This window comes from Bombus fervidus, chromosome 4 (genome assembly GCF_041682495.2).
Source record: "Bombus fervidus isolate BK054 chromosome 4, iyBomFerv1, whole genome shotgun sequence".
Taxonomy (NCBI): Eukaryota; Metazoa; Arthropoda; class Insecta; order Hymenoptera; family Apidae; genus Bombus; species Bombus fervidus.
Genome location: NC_091520.1, coordinates 15,961,935 through 15,979,257, shown reverse-complemented (window position 1 = coordinate 15,979,257; position 17,323 = coordinate 15,961,935). Strand labels below are relative to the sequence as shown.

The window sequence follows — 17,323 nt, the reverse complement described above, 5'->3', positions numbered from 1 at the left end:
CGGATCGAACGCGAAACCCGTTCTTGCTTCCTGGACGAACCGTCGAAAACTTGTCCGCGCGAAAGACCTCGAAACGCTTCCACTGAAAATCGCGCGGCGTTAGCCGCTTTCGCAATACGGACGACTGGTTGCGCTCGCGCGTAACTCGTCGCACACTCGCACGCTCGTACTCTCGCGACGAGTAGATCGTTGCACCGCTCGTATCCACGCGGTCGAATATACACGCGCGTGATACACGTGTGCGTGTCTCTCCCCATACATGTCTCGGATCCAGAGTCGTAGAGCGTCTGCCCACACGAGCGTACGCCATGGTAGTGTGTGTGCGCGTGTTTGTGTATTTGCGCGTGTGTCGATCACACGATCAGACACACAGCCACGGATGCGAGACACGCTCGCGCGGACCTGCACGTACACAGAGGCGCGCGGAGAACAGGCAGCGCACGTACGAGTGTGTACTATACCGGAACGAAGCGGAGAGTGACTAACCTCTGCGAATAGAAGATGGACGTCCACGGGGATAGCTGGCAGGAATAATCCTCTGGTCGACAGCTGACTGAAGAATCGATGGAACGGTCAGAAAACGATCGTCGAGACCTGTCTCTTATGCCACGGCATGCTGCACGCTCGATATTCTTCGTCCAACAGGCTAATATTTCGCCAGATATAATTCATAGAGAATAACGATTGTAGTTGTTCGGGCACGAAGTGTCACAGTGGAATCGACAACGAAACTTGGACGATAGCCATTCAATTTGTCCTTGACGATAGATGGATCGAGCAACGAGACGCACGGTTCGTATGCGTGCTAGCCAAGCAGCGGTTAACGTCAGACACGACGATACACACGCCGGTATACACCACTGGCAGAAGCCGAGTTAACCTCGTGAAAATTGCAAGACGAGAGAAGGTCCGGGTCGCACGGAAGAGATCCACCGGCAGAGGAACCCGGACACGCACCGTGTGCCAGGAGAACGGGACGTCCACGCGTTCGCGCGGCCGGATACACGCTACCAGATGTTGACGTCTCGCGAGGAGCCCGGACGCCGCCACGCTAGCGTTTACACGCGAAAAACACTCTCACTCGCGACCGAACACGGACACGTATGTTCCGCTAGCTTATCCACCGGATTAACACCTCGTTGGTACGATGGTTTCTTTCTTCCCGTGGTACGTATGCGCCGTTCTCTTCCTCACCCACTGGTCTCCAACTGTACACTCCAACGTTGTTCACGACATGTACGCGCCTCTGATCTTCGAACATACAGTTAGAATATATCGTGGAACATCGATCAACTCGAAAGAAACACGAAGGAATGCGACGACTTTTGTTCGCTCGGACGAAACAAGGGCACCAAGGACCAAAGTCCTCGATGATCACCGATGTTGGCCGTTGCTGGTGGCTCGCGTTACGCACGATTAACGATGCCGCGACGAGCACGATACCATCCTGGGACAACGTGCACCAGGAACGGAGGTCTGACTGCGATCCAACCCGATCCAACGTGGATCCAGCTGTTCGTGGACGCCGATGTTGTCCGGGACAGTGTCACGCGGCCGTAAACCGTATTGCTCGCCGGCGACCGTACGACTGTACGCGTGGTGGAGGTGGAGGAAGGAGGAGATAGAGGTAGCGGTAGGTAGTGGCGGAGGAAAAGGTGGGGAAGGAGGAGAACGCTTCTTCGTGTTCCTCTTCGAGACTACCTTGGTGCACCTTCGGCTGCTGATCTCCTCGAATTCTCTATCCGGAGCCGAGAGAGAATTTGTTTTTCTCCGAGAGAAGCCGGATGTTGCGAAGGAAGAGACAGGTCTGCCCCCGCGGCTTCGCTGCTCGAATTTTTTTCCCCCTTCCGGCCGGGGAAGCTACGCGGCGGCTGTCGACTGCCGCGGGAAACTCGTGAAAAACGACTTCCTGGGGAAATTACATAGATACGCTTCAACGAGAACAACTATATAGAAGCCTGATCCGCTGCCGTGAAAACAGGTCAATCTACGCTGGCCGGCGGAAGAAATCGAGCAACGCGACGTAAATCGACTGAACGATTCTCGAGAGTTTCACCGATAGAAACGTAGGAATCTCTATGATTTTTATATCCACTATATATATATATACGTACATATATATAGTATATACATACATACATACATACATACATACATACATACACACACATATATATACATACATACATATATATACATATGCTTGGTTCGAAGTTGCTCGGAGACAGCGGAGAAACGCAGATATAGGAAAAAGAGTTACGACGAGTTGTCTGGACTCGAAGCTTCCGATGGGAAAGCAGGAAGGAAAGAGCGACGACGGACGCGTTGGATCGAGTTGCGAAGCCTGTGCGGACGGTAAGAAGAAAACGGACGGCGCACCGCGACGGACGTTGGCAAGGCAAGGTAAGACACTGCATGCTGGCGCAATGTCTTACGGTGGCCGCGGTGCGCTCTATGGCGTGCATCATGGAGGACTTACAGCGGTATACCTTGCCGGGGCTTCGGCACGCCGACGAAAGGGGGTAGAGAGTCGGGGCCGCGAGCAAGATAGGCGCCACGAGGTGAACAGAGACGATCGTAGCGAGTACAACGAGCCGAGAGAATATATACTAGGTAGGTAGGTAGGTATGTATTTCGCCTCGAGCGACTCCAGGTATAGCGGTACTCTTCGACTTCCCTCCCCGCGACCTCACCTGGTCCCCTACCCTAGGCTATACCACCACCTCGGTTCCAGCCACCTCTCGTTTCCCCTCTCTACACCTCGCCGCCACTACCACCTGGTCGAGTATCCTCCTCCACCTCTTCCTCCTTCTCCCTCTTCCGACCACTGTCCTGGTACCCCACGTTGCCCCTCGTTTTTCTACCTCCAAAGGTGGCCCGTGTTTCTCTACGTGTGTATACGTTCACGATGCTGCCGCTCCGCTGCCGTTGCTGCACGTGTCGCGATCCTACGACCACGGTCCTACGGAACCATCGTCCGTGTATCTGCCGAACGTTGTGTACACCGTTTCCTCCTCTTCTGCTCTCTGCCTCTCTGCCTCTCGAGTAGAGCGTATAGAGAGTGTGTATGGCTCGACAACACGTACAGACGGTAGGTCTGCGGTCTACCGCTCGACGCAGCGTGCACGGCCTGCAGGATCTCTCAAGGACGTAGGCCGTGAGCTTTTCGGGCCTCGCTCGACCTACTGCTGGACGAGAGCGCGCGCGCCGAGCCGGAGACTTCGATGAGCGCATAAGAAGGGTCCCTGCCCTCTGCGGCTCAACGGAGAACGGCGCGATCGTTTGGTTGGTTGGTCGGTCGGTTGCCTGGTGAGACGAGCGCAGCGTACCGTTTTCATGCGATGCTACGACCCCTCTGGGGAGCACACGTGTGCTGGCGGGGTGCTGGCGGTTGCGTTAACCCTTCAACGTGCAATTTTTTTCGCTGTAACGTTTCGGCCAAAGGTGTGCGGAACTTTGATTCGAGCGTCGATCGGTTCGACGCTTTTTGTTTTTATTCGAGCGTGTGACTAACGGTGATTTTTTTTTGAAACATAAATTATTTATCTCCACGTTTGTCCTATAGGGGGTACTGTCGGTTTTGAAGCAAATAATTGGAAATATTACAGGGAGAATTGTAGATTATTTGACACAGGTAGTTGAGAATACCAAAGCAAGTTGTAAAAGTACAGGAACGTTTAAAATAGCGTTCTCTAAAAATTGAGTGAAATTATAGGAAAGGAACGAACAAGACAGTTTATTACATTGTTAATTAAGTTTCGTATCGGTTCTCGTTCTGCGCCCCCCTTTCACTTTGCTCCTAGAAATCCGCGAGAGAAATATGGACGAATCTCGAACGTATCCAATTTATAAATTACGGCGATTGTTCGTACGTTGAAATTAAGTCAACGTATTTTCGTATAATCGAAGTAATACGATAAAAGAGTAACATGTGTATACGTAAATCACGCATTACTTTCCTGTTGTCAGAAACATTTTCGCGAGTTCGGATAAAAACTGTAACTATGTACTCTACTTCGCCAACAAGTAGTCTAAAAAATGATAGTAGCTTCCTTTTTTAACGCAGTAACCGGAATAGCCATTAACGTCGCACCACGAATATCGGACAAAACAATGTCTCGCTTTGCTTCGTCGTTTCTCCGCGCTCTAATTTCTCTTACGTATCAAAAGTTCTTCCTTCTCCGCGCATTCGAAAACACCTCAAAAATCCAATCACCGACGAAGAAACTTAAAAAGACTTACGCAACGAACAACATCTTCGTGTTCGCGGCTCTTTAATACGTTCGTTACCAATACTTTGAAACTTAACGTAACGCAGCCTATCTCAATTTAGATCCATTAGATCCACCGTTTCATCCACCGATAAATTTGCCGCTTGACAAGAAACTCGCCTTCATCGCCGATTAAACCACTCGCCTAAAGTGGCCTAAACTACAGCACGCGAAGGTGTAAATCGAGCTTCCAGCGGCACGTCTCGTCCTCTGCTACAGCTTCCTGTCGGGCGTTCCGCTTCGCGCCTCTCCGCTGCGGTCGCAGGAGCGCGTTTCAGGGCGCGACCGGTGATAAATCGGGCAAAAGGACGATCGTCGAAACGAGGGGATTCCATGGCTCGAGGCGCGCTCACCTCGCTTCTCCTGATACACGCGCTAAACTGGTATTTAAAGCGGTTATCATTTATCGTGAAACCGTTCCGCGAGACGGCGAGCTGCAACACTATGCTCGATCCTTTTTCCCCTCTTTCGCTCTTTTCTTTTTTCTTTTTCCTTTTCTTTTTTTACTTTGTTTCTTTTTCGTGTTCTCGCGCACCGGCTGGCCCCTCGGCGCGTGCACGTGCTACCGGGCGATCGGTCTCTCTTGCAAGCGGTGCAAAGAGGAGGGAAAAAGCGGAGACGAAGGCGGCCACTTAATTGCGGAATACCAGCGCACGTGCACGCGTCGATAACGCGCATCCTTTCCGCTCCTCTGACATCATCGATCAGCCACCCTGCGCGATTCTCCCGCTTTTTGCCGCGGCCTCCGGTTCTTTCGTTCGCTCGCGCCACCGCCATTTTTCGCCATCACGGTTATTAGTCAGGATCGGACGGTATTTTTGCCCTGCGGGACACTGCAGATGCACCGATGGCCTCGGGACTCGTTTTACCTCCTTCGAGGATAGAAGAGATCGGCGCGAGGAAGATAACAATAAGCGTTCTTGGACATATTTTTCGCCGGTTTGCTGAACATCGGGCTTGGTTATTTTCGTCGTTGTTTCTTTTTTAACGCCATCTTCGTACTCGGCGCCTCGAGTATCGTTCGTATTTTGCAAGTTTCCCGATCATCCGTAAAGACAGCGCGAGTGTATGACAGCGTACACGTGTAACAGTAAAGACAACTACGAACCGTGTTAGTTATTTAGTATTTATAACACGGTGCAATAATCTGTCAACGAGTTCTTTGCGCGAACCTTACCAGGCCCGATCGAATGACCGGTTTTAAAATTTAGTTTAAAATTGTATCTTCATCGTTGCTTCGTTTGTTCGTCCAACTTTATGTAAATTCTTATATCGAGCAAAATGAAGAAACTGGTTGATAGAAGATCAGCGTTAAACTTTCATACGCTATTGCAGATGCTGTATAAAGTTTTAGTTTCGATAATCTAAAAACTGTACTTCTGATCATTTGTCTTTTAATAAGTTGGTACGCAATGTACTAATCGTAGCCGAGTATCGACACGCGTTGTCGATAACGTTTCGACTATACAGATTAGATTAAAAACATTAATTGCAAAATGTGGTACCTGTTGGAATACATTCGCGAGACAGCATATCCAATTATAGGTAGATTTAAAAATTCATGAAACAGAAATCGAGATAAACATCGAACGATCTCAACTTTCAAATAAACTTCGCCGCTCTCCTCTCCTTTTCGTGACTCGCGTTATTCTCGTCTCTCGGATAGTCAAAGCAACGCAATTTATCTATCAAAAAGGACAAAACGACTCGCGACAGACGCGTTATCTGCCAAAGAAACAACTTCGACGTATTTTGTATTCGTTTGCGTTCGATTAAGACCTTCTAGCGACGAAAAGAACAAAACGTAGAGGAAAGAGACGCAAGCGAAGCGAGATACCGACTGAGACCGGTGGCTAGAGATAAAACCAAAGACGAATTCGTATTTCTGGCTGTTCGTTCTAATCTCGAACGCGTTACGCGCGTCGTCACGGTGTTCCACGGTGAATAATGGACACAAAGAACCTAGATCCAGCAACGAAAGATGGGTTCTACCCGCGAGAGAAACTGGTTCCTCTCTTTCGACCGAGTTTACGGGTTATTATTCCCGATAAATCGTCGTCCCGTCGATTATTAACGTCGTTAAGTTTCTGAGAGATATGCCGTTAATCGTCGAGATACATACAGCGTTTTGCTTGGATGTCTGGATGACAAAAAGGCCGGGTGTTACAGTTTTAATCGAGAGAGTGGCGGTAGCAACGAACCGTTAGTTCTGCGCAACACTTTCCAACGAACAATGGTGAAATATCGAATTTAACCAGATACACCTATCGCCTCGCGTTACATAGCTAGACAAAAGTTGGTAGAATAGAATTGATCGACGTTTTTAGAAAACCGACTGTTGAATTTTAAAGTTCGACGAGAGTAATCGCAGACAAAGAGTTACATTGAAATGCACGTTTCCGAAAAAGAAAGAAAACGCGTCGTGTGAAATGTGTTAAATCGAATCGGGTTTGTTTCTAAATCGCGCGAAAGCAAAATTGCTTCTATCGGAACGAAGAAACTCGTTCGATTCATCTGTTACGATCCACCTGCTTCCATCAACTTGAAACGAAACGACGCCATCTACGAGTAATTAGCATAATACAGTTATCCTACCAACTTGCAAAAATTCCAATTCAAATACCATTTAACAAACGAAATAATATGACCAACCCCTTCCAATTCTCAACATCTTTCACTCAATCCTATCCTTTCCATCGTGGAATTCCTCGAGCGATCGTCGCATTAATAATCGATGTTGTCCGACGAGAAACGAGCTCGGGTAGAAACGGTGTAAAAAAGGCGATAGCGGAGTAATTAGCTGGAAGGCCTATTAATCGTGTCCATTAGCCAGGTCGAGCAAATCTCCAGGGAGCTAGGCGAGCCGATCCGTCGAAACCGTCCGCGGTATCGACACGCTTCAACGAGAAGCCGATGTTCCGTTGTCGGGTGATTTTTGCGAGAGATCAACGAGTAATATTCGCGAGTAAAGACCCGTACGACTTTCAACGTTGTTTCGCCGATGTCTTCCGCTTCCTTTGCTCGTTTTTCAAGCTGGCCTTTCTTTCCTTCGTCTCGCTTCCTCCGGGCAAGGGTAGCCGATCCTGTGCACGAAGAACAGCACGTAGATATTCTTAATAACGTTAACGGTTCGTTCCGTACCCCTTTATGGTCATTAGTCCAGTTGCTTTTGCTAATATCGGCCAGGCCACAGCTACGGTCTCAGCACCGAGCACTCTTGCGGCTGCTCGTTAGCAGTTCGAAACTACGAGTGACCAGTTGTACATCCCGTCGCCTCTTGTAATTGGCGTCGAATAAAGCGAAACGATCCGCGCGAACTGACGGACGCCGGAAACTGACGCTCGCGGTTTTCCGGATATACGATGACTTGGTAAAGTATTAGGTCGTTTCAAAAGTTTCTTTCGTTTTCTGAGGAAATAGGAACGCGCAACATTTCTTTTTTTTTTTTTTTTTTTAATATTATTTTATCGAATTACGTATGATCCTTACATTATGAATTACGATTATACGAATGAACGATGTATTTGTTCCATTACTGCGAAATGGATAGTTCTGACATAATTCGATAAAATAGTATAAAATAAAAAATGTCGTGTGTCTATTATTTGCTTGTGAAGCGAAAGGAACTTTTGGGACGACCTAATGCGTTTGAACGCCTGTGATAGGGAATTTTTATTTCACGCAGCGAGTCACGCAGAGGTATCTCTCTACTCTCGGAGTCAGACCATGGATTTTTAGACATTTCCAGGAAACTCGGAATTACGAAAATGCACGGAATGCGCGTAATACGGAAAAATACGCGGTCGTTATCATGTTCGGTGAGGACGAGATAAATGTCTTCTTGGGTGTCGTTCGTTTAATCGACTGAAGAAGTAAATTAAGCAAGTTACACAGGTAGGAATTTGCATAAAAATCGGTTTACTTATCGGTCATGCTATATGATCGATGCGTATTCTGTTATTTGCTAAAGGAAGGTTGTAAATTAAAATGGATTGCCAGCAGAATTTCACCACATAGCACGCTATTAATGAATCATCGACGCTTGGCGAGTTTTTGCACGATGCACTCGATTCTAGAACATGGAACGCGGTGAATAATGTGTCTCCATTTCCACGAATCGCGTTAACGGCGGATACGAACCTTTTACTCGAACGACTTTCCTAAAAATTTAAACATAAACAAAAATTTCGCAAAGTATTTCGAAAAATGATCGTTGGCTTTCGAGGCATTAAACTCTCCTAAGTATGTGCGTGTATTCGTTTCTCACAGTACAAACTCAGTTTTTCACATAGGAAAATACGCGATCAAGCGAAATATTGTTTTATCTGCGTTATTAGTTATCAGTTTGCTAGTCGTACCATACAGCGCTACTCTAGTTGCAAAAGAAAGTCATTACCGTTTAAAGGATCGAGTGGAAAAGTGGAACAAGTGCATTACAAAAATAAAAAAAAGAAAACAGCAATATAGAATATATTTCTTTGGGGTGATTTGTCATGAATTTCCAAGTTTCTATCAATACGCTGAACGTTTTATCAATAATGGAAATATATCGATGAACAATTCCTCGATGAAGACGTATATCTACGATCCAAGAGATTATCGCGTTCGTTATTGGCAATCTCGATTTAGGAGTCAATTTATCCTCGCTTACTATGAATTTAAAATATGCCTGTTTCTTACACGACACGCGACAAGATATGAATTTTCATGAATATCCGCACTCCGATTGCAAGAACGCCTATACCTGTGTGGCTCGGCGTTTTGAACATTGAGATTCGCCCCATTTCTAGCGATCATTATAATAATCTTGCTATCGCAGGTACATACCATTATCGAATGTTTTATGCTTTCGACGATCCTCGTTAGTTTCTAATTGTACCGCGTGAATCGTCTCTGTGTTGTTTCTACAATGGCGAAGATGTGTCGAAACGGAGAAAGGTATAGATAATGATAAGGTTCAACGTTCGGTATACTTTGCGATTGTACGTAGAAAGTGCTCATTGTAATTGACTGTACAATCTAACGTAGTTAGTATTATTATTGGATAATTATTGTTATTAGTAAAATTAGAGAAAACAAGCTTTTGTAGATTGGTATTAAGCTTCAAGGTTTAAATGATCCAGCGAAACAAGTAATTTTGAAATATTCCGCTGATTACGCGGTAGTGTAACTGTTCTTTTTTTTTTTCTTCCTTTTATTTTTTGTTTTTATTGGTGGTAATCGCGCAAAGGTTTTTTTTCGGGGAATTTTTTTGTTTGACTTACTTTTACAACTTTTTTATTCATGCTGGATATACAATGTGAATAAATTATCGGTTTATATACGATACGAGTATTAATGGGATTGATAAGCAAACTAATTTTAAACGGATCTCATTTCTCAATTTGCAACCGAGCACCGTTTATATGTCGTAATGAATTAGCGATATCTTAATTAGGATTAATAGATCTCGTTCGTGATTTATATTCCATGTGTAGAACAATCGCGTGGAGTTGTTGACTTTCAAATTAAACAGCTGATCACCGGTATCTTGTTTATTTCGTCTGTTCCGGTTCTTTTTCCCAACGATTTATTTCAGCGATTTCTCGCCATCCATACAGTTCGTTCTTACGATTTGCGTTCAATTTTTAATTAACGCTACAGACAACGTGATATTTGAATATAACTACTTTCATAGACGCCGATTGAACGTTTGTATTCACAGAGAAAATAAATCCAGAAGGATGTAATTCTTAGTAGTAGTTTCTTCGTCATCGTAAACAAATAATTAATTAATATTCCAAAAATAGAATGTTTTGCTAAATATAAAGACAAGTTGGACGATCAAATAATTTCAGGAAGAATCCGCAAAATAATTACTGCTAGAAAATTATATGAAAAATAGATTTTCCAATAACGGTATGCAAAAATACAAAAAAAAAAAACAGAAAATTCTTCGCTCAATTAAATTAATTTACCGATCAAAACCTCGAACCTTAATTAAACACGAGCGAATAAAAACCTCCTCCTACCAGACGTATTAGGAATGCGATAGATCGAAGAAGCCTTTAAACTTGAAACTCCTCCAACGTAACCACTACCACACATCGTTTCCTACTACTGAAATCATTAACCCTTTGACTGCTATTAGCGCATACAAGGCGCTCAACAAGAACACACATCGTGTACTATCGACGCCTTCGGGCGTCCAACACAATCCCTCGTTGTACCGTTTCAGTTATATCCTACGTTAAACGAAGTTCAAATAAACCGTGTCAAGTCGATAAGTCCCTTCTATTAGTAAAATTGCTCCGATTGAATCCATCCGTGGCTCACGTGCAAACAGCGGTAGCTTTCGTTTCAAAGGATAACGGCGAAATTCTCAGCGGCTAAAGGCGCGCCTTCCAACGTTGCGTGGGAGTTGTTCGTCTAATTGTGGATCGTTAAAGGAACGAGCCTATTGCCGCCAGGCTGTTGCAAGCGAGCCTCAAAATCGTTGGCGTTTCCGGTGAACGACCAACGCGTTTAGCCTCGATCCGGCTGCACTTGCCTTGCCTCTACTTATGTACAAGTACGTACACGTATCTCACTGACGTTCGAACGTCGTCGAGTGTTTCCTTGTGTTTTTTCCAGCTCGTGTGTGTTCTCGTTTGTTTTCAATTATAGGAAGGATTACTTATCGCGATTAGGATAGGTCAACGCGTTTAACCGAAAAAGGATGAAAAGGAGAGAAAAATACGACTAGCAACAAACGATCGTTCGCAGCAGAATACGAGAGGATCGTTGCTGATAAGTGCGATCTTGTCGAGTATTTTCCTCGAGATACGAAAAGTCCTCTTACTCGTAGAAATAAGATGGCGCTATAAAGGTTCATCGGGATTGAATGGCAATTTACATGGAAAAATCGAACGTATCTAATCGGTCAACCATAGTCGAATGAAAATCCTCCAATATCCTTTTGACTACCACCCGTTTGACTCGAAACAGGTGAACACGATGTATCGATGGTGTATCGTGCACGTGGCCACGCGATCGTTTATAAACGCGACACGCTCTTCCGTTATGATCGCGCGTACACGGCGTAAGCGGCTCGTTATTTTAATGCAATTAGGTTCAAAGGGTTTTGCAAAAGGAAAGACGCTGGCCAGATATACGAGCGTCACCGCGCGAACGCTCGCTACAGCTACCAGGAGAACCAGTTCCTCGGCCAGATGTAACAGGTGAATCGTTAATTGACTACGGACCTTTTTGTAGACGCGGCAACAGCCCCTCCGAATCGACCACGACCGATTTACTACTATTCCTGAATCGCTGTTTCATCGGTAGCTTATGTTCCTTTAGATTTCCAACCAGCCCCGGATGAATGGAGCCTTAGAGGGAACCTGGTGTATTTATGTGAATGCGTGGCCGACGGAGTATAACTTTACGATATATTTTACGACGCAAAACAGCCGATGGATTAAGGTGGTTGATTTTATTTGCAGCCTTCTTTTACAGTGAATCGGCGTTATATTTTTTGCCAGCAGATAATAACGAAGTAACGATACACGCGAACAAATTGATCGACTTCGCTTAAATTAAAAAGCTAACGATTTCACGTTAGTCAGGCGTGCGTAATGAATATTCAACGTCTCGTGAAACGTTACGTTCATAAATTCATCTATCGTAAAGCATAGATAATTGTAAATGCCATGGAAAATTTAGAAGAACGATGCCTGCAGAATTGTGCGATCGCGTGGTATTTTTATTTCTCTATTAGTAAGTTAATCAAGCAAGAGTATCAAACTTCTATTTATAGATATTCTCCAACATTTCATGCTAATGGATCTCAAAGTAATTATACATTAGTTTGGAATTCAAACAGCGTAACCTTATTCAATAATGGTTCGTCACTGAGGAACGTATCGTTTTTCGTTGTAGACAAGAAGATTTATTACCATGCAACCTACGCGTTTAACTTGATTGTTGAGCGAATGATGTATTCCTAGCCTTAATTATTTAATTACGGCAACGGATTACTATACCTTGAAATAGAAAAAGGTAGAAAATGATTTAATGACATTCCGCGTTGAAAAGAATACAATACATATAGCCTTTTGTTAATTATTTACTGATATTAAAATCCCACTAAAGAGGATAAGGCTTTCGATGCCATTACAACCTTCGTAGGATTCAATTTCTATTCAAATCGTTTTATTCAAAGAGTAATTAACGTAAAGTAATCGTTCTATAGATACGAATTCTTAACGTTATATTAGAACGTGACTATAATTTCTTCGTGCAAAAGATTCTTTCAACTTGCTACTACCCTTTCTCTTGTTACACCGCGATATTCCCAGCGCTGCACGGAAGAATGTAGGTCGCAACTAACATATATATAATAGTAGCTTCCGAAATCGTAAAGGGCTTCGGTTTAACGTTACCCGGTGGTCGATACCAAACCCCGTCGAATTTCAAACCCCTTGGTTCCAATACCTAAGCACGGATTAAAAGAACGCTGATCGGCAGGAACGTACAGTCGCGTGGAAAAGTCTTTGTACACTTTACGAAACAGCTATTTTTATTAAAATCAAATGCTACGATATCTGATCGTAAAGTTGATGCGTTCTATAGTATAGCGAGATGACCGAAGGATGTTTCATTGTTGCTCTATATGTTATATGAAACGTATTATATGTTTTATTTGAATAAAAATACTTCTTTTCTATAAAATGTACAAATGCACCTATGGATGTCATTTTCATTGGAAGACTTCATTGTCGATCATCGTCTTAGACTTTAATGCGGTTAGTCAAAGTCTCTGTTTTTGCTGCGTAAATAAATATCAAATACATAGCGTTAATGAAATGAATCAAAGATTTTAACACATAATTTTCTGTAACACTTAACCTATAAGACCTGTACATAACATACCTACAATTGGAATAAAAAATGTTTAATCAATTTATGTAGATTTCGAGATCGCTACTTTCAGTATAGAGTATGATTTAGTATCTCTTTAGAATAGATACCTTATGAGATCAAATTACTCGTGCGTAACAAGTAATGTATCTGGTTAAATTGCAACAATGTGCGCAGAATGAATGTATGTCGGGCAATATGTATAACACAATAGGGAATTATTTATGAATATACTATTCGTATGTCGATTTATTAATTTATTCGTGTGAATAAATTTCGAATAGAAAAAACATATGGGTACCTTTCGCGAGAGAGAGAAAGAGAGAGAGGAGAGAGGAATATAAGTTCGCATCTTATTATGATTTTTCGTTGACATTAACAACACATTTTACATCATGATACGATATCTTCTATGGAATATTTCTAATCAACGTATCCAATTATATTTAAGTTGTTTTCAAGAGGAATATGTGAGTCACTCGTTAATATAAAAATAAAGATCCGCGACTCTGCTACAATTCGTGACTACTATGGATCCTTAGAATCGTAAATTCTTCTTTCGACACTTTCGGAGCTTGCCTTTAGTTATTCGTAGCAATTTCGCACAGAGATTTCTGTTATTAAACAATCGTATCGCGTCACAAATTTGTCTTCGGTATCGGACAATATTCCCGTTTTATTTTAAAAGATACGATAAGAAAAGAACGAAGGTATCGATAACTTTCACATTTCCATCAATATCCAGGATACCACACCATTTCCGAGTATCAATTTACATCAATAAATTAACTTGCAGCACGAACTAGAAAAACGCGAAGCGACTTACGTAAAAGTGAAATCCCACGCGTCGCAAAAAAAAAAAACTTCTTATCTGTTCTAAGCTTCTTAACTAAATGAATTAATATCTGAACCTTTTTATTCTCTGGTATTAAATAAATTTCTAGTAGAAATGAATTTCCCTCGCAGGCTATAAAGTTATAAGACGATTTAAAAATTGGCTGCTACATATCACGAGAAAATCTTGATAACAGCAGACAGAAAGACGTCTTATTTCCATAAGGTAGACGACGACTCGAGTCCTAGGTTCTACTGAATCATACGAACCATAACTAAATATAACCTGTCTCGCTATGGAAAATTGGCTAACTTATGTGACCACGAGATACCGAGTGACTGATACTGCTCGTTACTTTATCAATTTTTATGCGTTTTCTATGTATGTTCTAAATTAATCGAAAACCAGTTTTCAAAATCGTAAATAGCATCGATTTACCATTAGTCGATGACTTATATATTCCAGTCAGACCGCCGATGTCTTTGACCATTAAGCTTAATTTAAGCAACGTTAAATTCGTCTGGACGTGTGGTAACTTCGAAAGCGTTAAAGGTAACAAAATCTTCGAAACCAGTTTTCAAAATCATAAGCAGGGCCAGTGAAGCAACGTTTCCATCGCATTTCATTCGAATCCACCTCTTCCTTTAAATACTAGTAATAACCAAGTACGTTGCGGATTAATGTAGATTCTATGGCGTACGAGTCGAAGTGTTATGTATAGCGGCTTGCGAAAGCGTTTCAACATTTACAGAAACTTTTTCTCAATAGGTAAAGTGTACAACAAATCTAATTTACATAGAAAGATACTAGTTAGAAATGTGCAATTCAGGAAATTTATGCAGGATATTTAAATTATGTGCATTACTTAGATCGTACAAGATATCTATTATAAACGTACAATTCGAAAAGATTGTACAATTGCTTAAACTGTCGATTATCCGTTATATCGATAAACGATTATTTTGCGTTAATTCAATAAACATTGAATTCTACGAAAATTCTCAATACTCTTTCCTTTATATATAAATATATATTTATAGATACATAAATTTACATCAAGATTAGAAGCTGCGAGCTACTATTCGAAACTGTAAGACCAACTTTGCCCGTATTATAAATTTCCCAATCTTATCATAGTGTTCATAGTCGAGGTCGAATTAAGTCTCCGCTTCACGGAATTGATAAATAAATAATAATAAGCAACAATAACGAGATAGAAAATAGCAAATAAATATCGAATGTACAAGTTTCTTCCGTCTTTTGCCCATATGTTGGGTATAATATTTTGACACAATTTTTAATAAATTTAGTTTATTATACGATTAAATTCAAATAGTTTATTAAATTTACGAACCGTGAAAGTGTAACGATAATTGCTACTGTTTTTCCGTGATCGAATTCTAAGAATTGTCGAGTATACTTCCTAACTACGTTTCCACAGTCTATAGAATTATAGATAGTAATTTGAAATACTACACTACGTAATAGTTAAATAATGTCTAGTATAATGCTCGAGCTTCGATACAATCATCGAATAACAAATGCAGCTGGCTTAAATTATTATTTGCTTTGCGTACAATTTCAGTTCGAATGGTAACTGTAGCATTAAAACAAAATGTAAAATAATTATAATGGAATCGTAACAATAAGAGGAATTCTCCATTTCTCGATTAGCGCTTCACGATCTTTATAATATCTCGCAAAGGTACACTTTTCAAAATCCCGATGAATCGCGATTAATTGCCTCTCGGATCATTGTCTATGCCGGCTCGCATAAAATTCAACCAGAATATGAATTATAGCAGCTGCGATGTCGTAAAGAATTCCAATCTGCCAATGCTAGTTCTTTAACGTGCTCCGGTCGATTCTTATTTTCTTATCTGAACACATCACCCGGCTTCATAGAAACGCATTAATTATAAATCTGTTGGTCGAGATCAGCGTTCAAAGTTACGAGGAATTCCAGTCTGTAGCAACATATTCTCAACTATGCTATAATCGAGTTCTGTTTCTCCATTAATGTGCAGATACCCGAGTGTAGCTCGAGACCAAAGAGAAAAAAACGTATATCATTAAGTATATAATTTACGTTGGTGTTGGTCGGTTGTAAGGTGTTCCAATTCGCCATTGCTCTCTACTGCACCTTAATCGAATTCCATTTTTTTTCCCATTAGCACATGCGTTAAACACTTTATAAAGCTGAAAAATTGGCGCGTTGCTGCACGTAATTTTCAAGGTTACAACATGTGGACCTAACTCGCTGTTACTTGTTCTCCATTACATTCTAAACTCTAAGTTTAATCCACCTGTCGTGCAACATGTTACTTCTCACGTATCGTGATACGTGTCAACCCAATTCCCTTTCCAATATTTTCGAACAAGTTAAAAAGCGTCGTAGTTCTTTGTCGCGTTTTATTACGCTTGCGTTCTTTTTATTTATTTTTTCTTTTTATTAATATCTAAACACTTTATACACAGCTCGGAATAAGATTCCTATTTTTGTAGGAGTATATATCTCACAGTATAAAGAATATTCGTTACGAAACTTGTAATTTCGCGTGATTCGTATTCTCTCGTGAATACGACAATTAATTTTTCTACTTAATAAGGAGGAATAATTCTTCTATCTCCGTTTGTTGCCGATATTCCCAAGTTTCACGATGCATCGTTTAAAAATGACAAGACATTGCGAGCTGCCGTCTGCCACGCTCGACTCTATTTCCATTTCCTTATCGACGATCAAGTTAATTCCATTTACTCCAAGTAAGATCTCTATCTCTACTCAGCACACCAATATTCGGAAAATTTACAGCAAATATTCATCGTAAAGCGCATCGTAGAAAATCTAATCGCTGCTCTGCCCGCGCTTTACTCTCCGTCTTCGTGTTAACGTTCGACCACTGCACAATACCCGAAATAACATAAATCACGAATCGTACAACTTCCAAGCTTCCAACCTGTCCCACAAATTACAATTTCACTCACAATCTGAAAGTACTATCTACACGCTTCAGCCCAATTCCATTTTTCCATAAACTCTTTACGACTCGAAAGAGTACACATCCCATAGGCGCGTAATTTCCAAGTTGCAGGATATCCCCAATCAACTGCTTCCATACGTTCGACTTGCATTTACCCCGTACCATCCCAAACACTTTAGCCTGTTCCAAATAACATATATCACGCGTCGTATAGTTGGCAAAGTAATAGTTACACCCAACGATCCTCAGATATCGCCTCTCTCCTGTTCACCATTCGAATTCCATCTTTCCCTATCAACCAAAACGATTCGAAAACGAAACACAGAAACGCGTCTCTCGTGTGTGCATAATTCTGC

General features: G+C 42.1%; 1 protein-coding gene and 1 long non-coding RNA gene across 4 annotated transcripts in view; one reads left to right on the top strand and one right to left on the bottom strand.

Moving 5' to 3' along the window:
• The window catches only part of LOC139986507 (uncharacterized), a 131,566-nt gene extending 129,501 nt beyond the window's left edge, over positions 1-2,065 (bottom strand). For both annotated transcript variants that reach the window (XM_072001893.1, XM_072001894.1), the window contains exon 1: positions 487-2,065. The gene's annotated coding sequence lies outside the window, so the exon portion shown is untranslated. The remainder of the gene's footprint in view (positions 1-486) is intronic.
• LOC139986523 (uncharacterized) overlaps positions 1-17,323 on the top strand; it is a 107,532-nt gene that overhangs the window by 67,654 nt on the left and 22,555 nt on the right. The gene's annotated exons all lie outside the window — the stretch shown is intronic.